Genomic DNA, 13,103 nt, shown 5'->3' on the forward strand with positions numbered 1-13,103 from the left:
TTAAGAGGGAGGCTAGTAAAGCTTTTGCTTAAGCCCCCTAAATTTTGGGGCCCAAAAATAATTTTAGTCGTGAATTTACTATCTTATTTTCGCTTAGATAATATTGAAGTTTATAGAGGAAAAAAAGGTACAAAATCCTTATAAAAATGGGAAGAACGATTATCTATTTTTTAACAATAGAAATATTTTAGAACTTTGGATTAAGATACTCAAATCTACATATTGATAAATAGCGTTTTTACAATAAGAACCAAGGTAACGAATTGTAAATACATGGCTAACATCTTATTAACTTAAATTTTCTTACCAATATGAATATTAATATTATATTTTATAAGATAACTACACTACCGAAAAGAAAGAAAAAAAACCAATGTAATATTAATACTATATTTTGCAAGATAAATCTATTATAGACATAAATGAAAAAAAATTAAGACCCTTAATTAAAATTTGACTTTAGGCCTCGAGTTTATTGAGAGGTCTTTATGCAAACCCATATATTAACACATTATCGACATTTTATTTGTTATGATAAAGAATATCTAATTATAAGTTTTGATAAAATAAGTGTTTAGTAATCATTGGGTATTATTAATGATAGGATTATGGTAGCGTAATATTTGCTAAATTGAGCAATTGCAGGAAGAAAAATGTATTCATAAAAATTACAAGGCAAGTCAAGGTTATTCTATTTCATTAGGATTGAAATAGTATTATATTCACCACCAATGAATTAATTATCAAATTTAATATTGTGCAACAAAGGAAAGATCATTAAAAAACAACACTGAGATGTATGACCATTAATACACATACACACGAGCTTCACGTGACTTAGTAGCACGTAACCTGTCCCCGTTTATGTTTTGTAAGATCTTCCACTTGGCAAAAACAAAGGAATTACGAGATACTGGTTGGGGCGTGACGGGCCAAGTAGGAAGAAATTGTGAATGTCATTCGTCATACACTCATATACCTTTTGCAGCTAATTAATTGTTGCGGAAGCCAAATATATATAGTGTGAATAAGTCACAACTACTATACCAAAAATTATGACAGCCACCAAATAATAAATAAGACAATAAAGCAACAATAAAGGGAACACCAGAATTTACGAGGTTCGGCTAATTTTGCCTACTCCTCGGACACAACCAATATTTTATTCCACTCCAAAAATACAAGTGAAATAATACTAAAGAGAGAAGATACAAATGCCTTAAACAGATGAGAAGGCAAATGAGAGGTGTGTTTCAATCCTAAACATTAGGCCTTCTTTTATAGGGGGAAAATCCCCCCAAACTTAACTCCCAACCGATGTGGGACTTTGGCATTTTGCCAAACTTCAACAAATCTCCACCTTGGCAAAATTCCACATTTTCAATTCTCTCTCAATAACAAATTTTGGTTGTGTCTTCATCTTCAATCTTCAGTGTTCAACAATGTTGATCAAATCCAAACAATGTTGAAACTTGATCGCAGTCACCACCTTAGTTAGCATATCAGCAGGATTCTCCGTAGTATGAATTTTCTTCACTGTGACTCCTCCTTCTTCTATGATTTCTCGTACGAAATGATACCGAACATCAATATGTTTCGTCCTTGCATGATAAACTTGGTTCTTCGCTAATTGAATAGCACTTTGACTATCACAAAAAATTGTGATACCTTTTTGTTCAACACCAAGCTCCTTTAGCAATCCTTGAAGCCAAATTGCCTCCTTCACAGCCTCTGTAATAGCCATGTACTCTGCCTCTGTTGTAGACAAAGCAACTGTTGACTGCAAAGTAGACTTCCAACTAACTGGTGCTTTTGCAAAAGTAAACACATAACCAGTAGTTGATCTTCGTTTGTCCAGATCACCCGCAAAATCTGAGTCACAATATCCAACTACAGACTGATTGTATTCCTGCTCAAAAACTAACCCGATATCTACAGTATTATGAATATACCGTAGAATCCACTTCACAGCTTGCCAATGCTCCTTTCCTGGATTGTGCATATATCTGCTAATAACTCCAACAGCTTGTGAAATGTCAGGCCTTGTGCAAACCATTGCATACATCAAGCTACCAACAACATTTGCGTATGGTACCTTTGACATATACTCGCTAAATCGCTTGTACCATTGTCTAGAAGATTGTTTCAATCCGTACAATGATTTTTCAAGTTTGCACACCATATTTTCTTTTCCAGCAACTTTGAATCCTTCTGGTTGAGTCATGTAGATTTCCTCCTCCAAGTTTCCATGTAAAAACACAGTTTTTACATCCATCTGAACTAGTTCCAAATCCAATTGTGCTACCAAAGCCAACATAATTCTAATGGAGGAATGTTTTATAACTGGATAAAACACTTCATTGTAATCAATTCCCTCCTTTTGAGCATATCCTTTGGCCACCAATCTTGCTTTGTAGCGAACATTTACTTGGTTAGGAAATCCTTCTTTCTTTGCAAATACCCATTTGCACCCAATTGCTTTCTTTCCCTTCTGGAGATTGGCCAATCTCCATGTATGATTCTGATGAAGGGACTGTATTTTATCATTCATGGCAATCCTCCACTTATCTTCTTCTGAACTTTGGACAACGTCTTTATAAGTGGTAGGAACATCATCAGCTACAATTGAGGTTGCACAAGCAACCGTCTCTATGAGACGAACAGGTTTCGTTATTGTTCTTTTTGGCCTGCTGGTTGCTATTGATTCAAGTTGTTGTTGAGGTTCCTGAGTTGGAATCTCCTCTACTGGCTCTCCTTTCAGAGGGTAATCTTCATTTGTTTCCTCCTCTGCTTCTTGTGTAGGAAAAATAAATTTTCCCTCAAACTCCACCTGCTTAGAAGTACATTCATTTTGTTTGGTATCTTCTGTTACCTTATTTACCATAGCAGATTCATCAAAGGTAACATCCCTGCTGAATATTACTTTCTTTGTCATAGGACACCATAAGCGATATCCTTTGACTCCAAAAGTAATTCCCATAAAAATAGCCTTCTTTGCCCTTGGATCCAATTTTGACTCTGTCACATGATAATATGCAGTTGAGCCAAACACGTGCAAAGAGTCATAATCTACAGCAGGCTTTCCATACCATTTTTCAAATGGTGTCTTGCCATCAATAGCAGCAGATGGTAAGCGATTAATGAGGTGACATGCATATGTAACTGCCTCAGCCCAAAATTCTTTGCCCAAGCCAGCATTGGACAACATACACCGTACCTTCTCCAGCAAGGTCCGGTTCATACGTTTTACCACTCCATTCTGTTGTAGTGTATGTCTAACAGTGAAGTGTCGGACGATGCCATCATTTTCACAGACCTTATTGAAATGATCATTTTTGTATTCACCTCCATTGTCTGTGCGAATACACTTGATCCTCCTGCCTGTTTGATTCTCCACCATCGTCTTCCATTTGAGAAAAATTCCCAGCACTTTATCTTTGCTCTTCATTGTATACACCCATACTCTTCGGGAAAAATCATCAACAAAGGTTACAAAATAGTGCTTCCCACCCAATGAAGGTGTTTTGGAAGGACCCCAAACATCAGAGTGTACATAATCCAAAATGCCTTTAGTATTATGGATTGTTGTACCAAATTTAACCCTTGTCCGTTTCCCTTTAACACAATGCTCACAAAATTCCAAGTTGCAAGCCTTTACTCCTTTTAACAATCCTTGATCTGATAGAGTTTTCAAGGATTTTCCTCCAGTATGTCCCAAGCGCATGTAACATAGCTTGGTTGCTTCTGCCTCTTTATCGTCACTGGATGTCACTGTCGCTGTCCCAATAACTGTACTGCCACGATAGCGGTACATATTATTATTCTTCCGATTAGACTTCATTACCACTAGTGCACCGGAGCATACTCTCACCACTCCATTTTCTGCAATGATTTTGAACCCTTTTGATTCTAGGGCTCCTACAGAGATGAGATTCTTCTTCAAATCCGGTACAAATCGAACATCTGTTAATGTTCTGATCATTCCATCATGGTTCCTTAATCGTATTGAACCAATGCCATATGAGGTAAGAGGGCTGTTATCCGCTGTGTGGATGACTCCATATTCTCCTTCTTGAAATTCCACAAACCAGTCCCTGTTGGGACACATATGATGGCTACAAGCCGAGTCCATCAACCATATGTCTGATGATGTTGATGACTCTGTTGTAACTAATGAGAAGTCTGAATCATCACAATCAGCTACATTTGAATCCATAATGGCCTTTCCATTGTTATGTTTGGCCTTATTCTTCAACTTCGGACAGTCTTTCTTCCAGTGCCCTTTTTCTCGACAAAAGGCACATTTATCTTTGCTGGGTCTGGATCTTGACTTAGATCTTCCCTTCTTTGTCCTCGTTTGATTTTGAGGATGACCCCTCACAAATAGTGCTTCTCCTTCTCCGCCCTTCTGTTTTTCTCGCTTTCTTTGTTCATAGCTGTACAAAGCCGAACAAACTTCTCTAAGAGAAACTTCGTCCTTTCCATGGAGTAGAGTAGTTTCAAGGTGCTCGTACTCTTCAGGAAGTGACGCCAACAACATCAAGGCCAAATCACCATCATCATAAGTTGTATCCATATTTTGCAAATTTGTGACCAACTTATTGAAACTGGTGATATGTTCATTCATCGTGGTACCAGGAACATAGGTGAAGTGAAACAGTCTCTTCTTCATGTACAATTTATTTTGACTGTTTTTCTTCAAAAATTTATCCTCCAGTGCATTCCATAATTTACTTGCAGAAGTTTTCTTTGTGTATGGATATTTCTGCTCTCTAGCAAGATAGGATCGAATGGTACCGCAAACAACACGGTTGATAATTCTCCAATCTTCTTCTCCAATAACATCTGGTTTCTTTTCTTCAATGGCCAGATCTAGCCCTTGTTGAAAAAGGACATCTAGAACCTCGCCTTACCACATCCCAAAATGTCCGGACCCGTCAAAAATTTCTACCGCAAATTTCGCATTTGACACAATTCTTGTCATAAGCGAAGATGCCAATGATGACGTATTGTTGACACTTGATGTAGATTCTTCTTGTTTATTGTCTCCCATATTTGACACAAATATTATTTAATAGCTGACGACACAAATCAAGATTATTTCCTTTCTGATATAGAAGATCAGACTAAACTGCAACCACAGAGCATACTCAGACAGAACCTTGACTCAGTTACCAAGATAAATCTTTTCTGATGTGGAAGATCAGACTATGCTGCAACCACAAAGCATACTTAGACAGTACCTTGGCTCTGATACCAATTGTTGCGGAAGCCAAATGTATATAGTGTGAATAAGTCACAACTACTATACCAAAAATTATGATAGCCACCAAATAATAAATAAGACAATAAAGCAACAATAAAGGGAACACCAGAATTTACGAGGTTTGGCTAATTTTGCCTACTCCTCGGACACAACCAATATTTTATTCCACTCCAAAAATACAAGTGAAATAATACTAAAGAGAGAAGATACAAATGCCTTAAACAAATGAGAAGGCAAATGAGAGGTGTGTTTCAATCCTAAACATTAGGCCTTCTTTTATAGGGGGAAAATCCCCCCCAAACTTAACTCCCAACCGATGTGGGACTTTGGCATTTTGCCAAACTTCAACAACTGGGTGGGGCGTGACGGTCCAAGTAGGAAGAAATTGTGAATGTCATTCGTCATACACTCATATACCTTTTGCAGCTAATTAATGGCACATAATGATGGGCTGATCTGTACTTAAAGGAGGGAGGGAGGTGGGAAGGCGACCTGGTAGTCTTTATGAACTACTAAAATTTATCTAAGGGATTAGTCAGCAATCAAGTTAGTGTGACACTCAACAAACCTACATCATTATTTCCCACCACAAATTAACCTCTCAAGTATTGCTTGCTCCATAATGAAACAATATCGTTATATTCAGGAAGTTCAATATTGTTTGAATACATGATTTTGGTCAAAAGCTACGACTCTAAATGGTTAGAATAGGAAAGAGATAGACACCGTGAATGAAAGAGTTTGGTGTTGATAGCCAATTTTTTCCTCTTATTTCTATATATATCTTCAAATAGTATATTTGCATCATCATTTAGTTTACAAACCTATACAAATATTTTTCATAATTTTTGAAAGCTTTAAATTAATTTTTTTCTACATTTTATTGTATAAATATACAATAATTATCCTTCAAATTATTTTTATAGTGATTTAATCATCCAAACTTATCATTTACACCAATATGTATGTTTTTTAATATTTTACTGTATTTTTGTAATTACATTTGTATTTTTAGGCTAATTGCATATTTTTGCAATAATAGCCTATATTCATGTATAATTACATTATTTATGCCAGAATAACTCTTTATATTTTTTATAATGTTAAATTATTATTTTTAATCTTTTTAGTGCAAAAATAATATTTTTTTTACTTATTAAGCACTTTTATAAATTATTTTTTATAAATGTTGGGTATTTTAAAAACTAGCCCCATTTTAAAACCCATTTCGGACCAAATAAATGGCCTAAAACCCCAATACTTCAGCCCAATAACCCCAGCCCAAACCAAATGACCCACTAATCCTAAACCCGGTCGCGACCCGCCTAAGCTAACCCGACCCAACCCTTTTATGGTTTGATTGATTATATTTCCTTATTTATGTACTGATTTTACCACTATATAAACCCATTCCCTTACCCTTTTCGGGACAGACCTGAACCGCTATAATCTCACTAAAATCTGAAGTTTTATTCTGTGGTTCCTTCATTATCTAGTTTTGTGCTATGTTTTGGCCGGCTGAAAGCCAATGCCACTATGTTCGAACTTTTTCTTGGTGCGAGCGTTGCCCGAGGTTCTTTTGAAGCTCTTGGGAATTTTGACACATTGAGGTTCTGGGTTCTTGTGGATTTTTGTTCTTTATTGTTGTTCGTTTAACTGTTAAGCCACTTGACCTTTTACAGTTTCATCCTTGTGTGTCTTTGATTCACATGTGTTCTCATCTGTAAAGTTCACGACTTAATATGTTTCTCGGTTACTTTTATGCATGACTCTGTTAACTTGGCACTTGTTTTAAGTTTCTTTAACATCTAACTTCCATCCAATGTTACTAGTCCTAAGATTGTCTAAGTCTAACTAGGATAATTTGACCCTCTTAAGCCAGTTTAACTAGTGTGTTAGTGCCTAAATATTCCTGAATATGCCTACTTGCTTCGTCGTGAATCTCTGTAATGTGCTTCACATTTGTAATGACTTGTGTTGGAACTCCCTTTGTTAACTATAATATGTTTCTCTGTTATTTTTATCACTCAGCATGTTCACTTGATTCCATACCCTCTTTAATGATTATTTGAGGTTTTAGAACAGTTATCTCAATTTGTTTTAACTGCTTCATGATAAACTCTAACATAGCCTGGACATTCTTTAGTTAATTCGTCTATTGTGCCAATACTAGAATACCTATATGTGCTATTTGACATGAGTTCACTTGCTCATATTGCTCTGAATCTTTGCAATATTTGTCTTGCATATATAATGTGTTTTAATTAGTGTTAAAGCCTTTTCTATCAATTATGATGTTGTATCCCTGTTAACATGTCCTTCAGAATGCCTTTGGCTCACCTAACCTTTGTTACTTCAGTGATTACCTGGTTTGTCATAATGTGTGCTCCCTATCATGTCTTGCTTCCTGATGAGAGTTAACATGTTTATCTTATGACAGTAAGATGTACACTTAGCATAATTTAGACCTCTTAGGTTTTTAACTTGTTTGGTAATTTCTGTCAATCTTATAAACTTGTTTCTCCCGTAACTCTTTCAATGTGTGGTTGTTATATGTTACTTTACTAAGTGTTGAAATCCTGCTGAACCTGTCTCCGAGTCTTGCTGAACCTCCTTCTAAGTCTTGTGACCTGTTTTCTTGGTTGCTTTGTGTTCTCAACTTCTGCCCCTGACCATTGTCCACTCTCTCTCATTTATTACCTATGCTATTATTGTCACGACCCAAACTGATGGACTGCGACGGGCACCCGGTACCTTACTCAATTGTGTACCTATGTAACGTATCTTTCATATCATACTATCATAGGTAAATGAGCCAGAAGGCTGTCGTGAGATAAGTAGAATAAATCATGGGAAATTACTCGAGATTGGACGACCCAACATGTAAACCAAACTTATACATATGACGTACGGGCCAATAAGGCCAACATGATCCTTTATATGCTCAAAACATAGGCCGACAAGGCCATACAAACATTCGTATATATGACATTTGTCTACAAGACTCTAAGAGTACACACTTAACATAAAGGTCGGGATAGGTCCCCGCTATACTAAACAATATGCGTCTAAATTATACTGACCAAACAAGCAACTCCGAAGCAAATGGAGCGCACCAACATCTTCCGCTGAGCTGATAGCTTACTTTGAGGAATCTCTACCTGTCTATCGGGACCTGCGAGCATGAAATGCAGCGTCCCCAAGCAAAAGGTACATTGGTACGAATAATGTATCGAGTATGTAAGGCACATAAATTAGTACATAACAGACATGGAAGAAATATAGAGTAAATGACTCACCCTGTAAGTCTGAATAACTCTGTAAATCATGAAGTACTTATAGTGTCATGCATATGCGTATGAATGTCATGTCGTGCATAGGTACATGTTTCATAACATCATCAGGCCTCTGAGGGCATCCCATCATATCATCCCGGCCACTGTGGGAAAAATCATCAACGTATACCAGCTGATCAGGTGGCGGTGCGTATATAACGCCATAACTTTTTCCATATTCCATATACATACATACATATATATATATATATATATATATATATATATATATATATATATATATATATATATGTATGTATGTACACACACATATATATAATTATATATATACGCGTATATAATGACATCTTGGTCATGGGTCAATGTACTTGTATAAATGCATGAGATGCATATGAAATACATTAATAAAATCTCTCGGTGCGTCATAAGATCATTATGCCTCTGATTAATATCATAAAATAAACTTTACCAACTTATGTATTTTTGAGACCCATGAACATATGATAGAATAATATGACACATAGGGAATCAAGAACATAAGCATCTTTAGTATTTCTATGAATAAAGTCATTTATGGAAGTTGTGCATTTGCTTGTTTCGTTCGTGTCGTATAGATCATACCAAAAAGAAAGAAGTGATAGCCTTAACATACCTGAGTCGAGTTTTGACAATCCTCTAACATACGTTAATTGCGATAAAATACGGAACAAGTCATATGAAAAGCTCGAATCAATCACGTAGCTATACAAAAAAAATCTTGGCCGAAACCTTTCCTTAAGAATTTAGCAACAATGTTGCTATTTGGAAAGTTGAAATAACATTACTTATGTTTCTATCCAAGATTTTCTATTTGGAAAGAAAATCTTGGATTAGAAAGTGACTTTGAGCAGTAACGTTCCTAAGCTTGGCTAACGTTCTTGATTGTAGAAATGGTTAACATTCTGATTGTAGGAATGTATACAAAATATATAGAATGAAATGTTGTATTCAAAAAAATGAAGTGTTGCTAAGTTGTGATATGAAGGCTTTTTATTCAAATTACTTGTACAAGTCTTGTTATTTAAAATGTGAGAATGAGGTGTCTTTTAATTATCATGTTAGGTTACGACATAATCCAAAGTGACTAATCGTCACTTGTTTGGAAAGTGGCTTGCTGCCACGTAATTCCTTTGTTGGGAAATTTAAACTTTATCCAATAATTAATTAGGTAGTATTCCGCTACCCTGTAATTAACCAATTACCCGTATAATTAAGAATTATTTCAAATTACCTAAAATATTAGTCATTTTTAATATACTTTATACATCATACTATCACGGTCATATCGTGTATTATAACTCGGACCGTATTTTATTCCCAAAATGTCAAACTTCAACGAAACTCATTTTCTTTGATTTGCTTACTCTCTCTCCTTCACGAATTTACTTATCACTTATTTGAAATAGCATAATGCTTACAATCTCAAAATAATCTCATTCCCGAACTTATGTAGATTAACTTACGACGAAACTTTAACATACGAAAATGTGGGATGTAATATCTCATTCCATTAATTTTCTTATGGCGTAATTTAACGTATGAAAACATGAGGTGTAACAATTCTAAACCTACCATTCTTGGCCGGCTAAAAGCCAAGGCCACCAAGACTCTTACTACTGACCTTCTTAGTGTGAGCACTGCTCGGGGTCCAATTGAGACCCTTGTGAACTCTGACACACTATGGTCTAAGGTTCTTTGGCTACTTTGTCCTAATTGCTCAATTCTGCCCCCTTTTCACCTACTGAATAAGCCAATGGGCTTGTGTAAATGGCTGTTTTTTGAATCTCTACTAGCTACTGGGTTTTGGTTATTTTTGTGTAAATGAAGATTATTTTCTGGGTTTGATTGGCTATGACTTCTAGGCTGTGGTAAATCCTTTTGGATATGAAATTGAAGGCTTGGCAGGGCTTGGTATACTTTGGGCCTGTCTTAGGCCCACTATAGTTATTTCTATCACTTTATAATTCATTTCATTACTAGGCCTATAATAATTCTGTAATAACAATTGGGGTATTAGTGAAATTGAAAAAATGGGTCTATTCTAATGTTTGCTTGAAAGGGTAGAAATCCTGCCTATAGGATCTGAGTGTTTAATATGCTCAATATGCTTTGCTTCGGCGTATTCTGATAGATAACATGCCTATAGGACATAAATAGTTTCATCTGCTCACATTTCTATTTTCACACATTTTTGACTTCCTATCATACTGCAAAATGGTAATTATTTATTCATAATATTCATGTTAGATACCATGCCTATATGATTACACTAAGTAATAAATACCTGTTCTTCACAATGTTCATGTTAGATATCATGCCTATAAGATTACACTGAGTAATAAATACATGCTCTTCACAATGTTCATATTAGATATCATGCCATAGGATTACATTGAGTCATAAATAATTGCTCTTAAAAATATTCATGTAGATATCATGCCTATAGGAACATTATCAAATTAGCTGCTATTTCTGTTATTCCCATTATACTGCCCGTCTAGAAAGCATGAAAAGATAAAGAACCAGTTTCAAACGCTCTATCTTAGAAATCCTGCTTATAGGACTCTATCGCTCACCTAGGAAGTATGTTGACAAATGTTGGTAATTGAACTATCAAACTGTCTCACTGCCTTATTTTGCAAATAAATTAGGAAGCATGCCTATAGGATTTGTAATATTTGTCGTGTTAAGACAATGATACTATTTGCATGTTTAAAATTTGGAATCACATAGAAGTCACGCCTATAGGATTTAAGGACCCCATTTCGTATTAATTCTAGAACTTATCACCTACTTAATATGTAAAAAAAACTTATTGCGTGCATTTGTTGCTTATATGTGGAGGCCAACTTGAGTCATTTGCTGCCCTTATGTATAGTCCTACGTGTTTTTGAATGTCGCTTTGATTTATTATTTGAGCCACCTGAGTAAGTCTAGAACCACCCAAAATAGAGGTCCAAATACCTCCTGGGCCATAGGCATGAGACGGGTAGTGCACGCATAAGGCATGGTTAGAATCAACTAGTGCTCTTAGGTAACAACTTAAAGATAGTAATCGGGTAGCAGGAGATGATAGTCTTTGCCCGCTGAATAATATGAGTAACACCCCATCTCGAGGGAGTTACAAAGTATTATTTATGTTGCACGGGGTGATCCTTTAGGCTAAAAAAACTTAGGACCCCCCATATTGTCTTTAAACCAATTATCTGTGTTTACTCATGGAGTTTCTAATAATGATTTCCCAAACTTCTTTGTCTTTGTTTGGCTTACTAATTCATGTAATTCGAGTTCGGTCGGGACCCATATTTGTAGAATGCCTAACACCATCTCTTCGAGGTAATTTGAGCCCTTACCCGATCTTTGGTGACGCAAACTGGTTAAATTAGAGTTATTTGCAAATAGGTGCCCTAACGCACCTCAAACCCATTAGGTGGCGACTCTCTCTCTCTTTTAATACCCATTTAAAAGAGTTGTCACATGTAGAAATCCAATTTCGCGAGAAAAAGAGGCGCGACAGCATGACGACTCTGTTGGGGATATTTTTAGGCTCTTACCATAAGTGAACTTGGTCGATATGAATTAGTCTTCTCTGATAAACATGTCTTTATTATTTTTGTTTTTACATGAATATCCCGCTCCCGTTTTCCTTTTATTGCTACATGTACACCCTCTTCCCTATTTTTTCTTTATTTGAATTCACATTAATATGCAAATCTCTGCTCAATTTGGTCAGAACATGTGTTTTTCTTTAGACATTTTTTAAGAATTGCTACATCATGTCTCTCCCCACCCTCACTCCATTGTCTACTTTATTACAATTTTCACATTGCGCGAACTAACTTCTTCCTTGTTTTTCTTTCTTTTTATGTCTTTACGTTTTATTCAATACTGCATTTACTGTTTTCATCATGCAAAATATTTGACAACGTCTTCAGCAATCTGACTGATGATAAGGTGCATTGGATGTTCGAGTGGTTCCCTAGCAGTGAATTCATCATCAGGTCAAGAGATACTTCTCATCTAGTGCTAATCGGATTGAGATGGATCTATCCTTATGCTCGTATTAGGGTAATGAGGCAAGCTGTGAGAAAGCAGGTTGTACCATGAGTTTCCAAAATGGTTCAGTACAAATCAGACTTCCAGGGGAACGCCATTCCATTCAAGTTTGAGGCACAACACATGTGGCATCAAAAGATCATTGTGGAGAAAGATACCATTAAGCTAGATCGGTATCGCGCTGCCCATGTGTATTTCTATCCATCATGGTTGGTAAATGATATAGTGTGGGGTGTCAAGCCAAGGATTAATATGAAGAATATAGTTGTAGACGACGCTGCTGAAGCACAAGTCAAATATAGGATGTTGCGCAAAAGGGTTTTCGAGTCTGAAGCCAGGCATTTGGAACAACATAAAGTGGACATGGAAACAATCAACGAGTGGAAAGAAATCGCTACTAAATCAACAAAGAGGCTGGAATATTTGGAGCAGGGGTTGATGGAGTT

Source organism: Nicotiana tabacum, chromosome 1, assembly GCF_000715075.1.
Source record: "Nicotiana tabacum cultivar K326 chromosome 1, ASM71507v2, whole genome shotgun sequence".
Lineage (NCBI taxonomy): Eukaryota > Viridiplantae > Streptophyta > Magnoliopsida > Solanales > Solanaceae > Nicotiana > Nicotiana tabacum.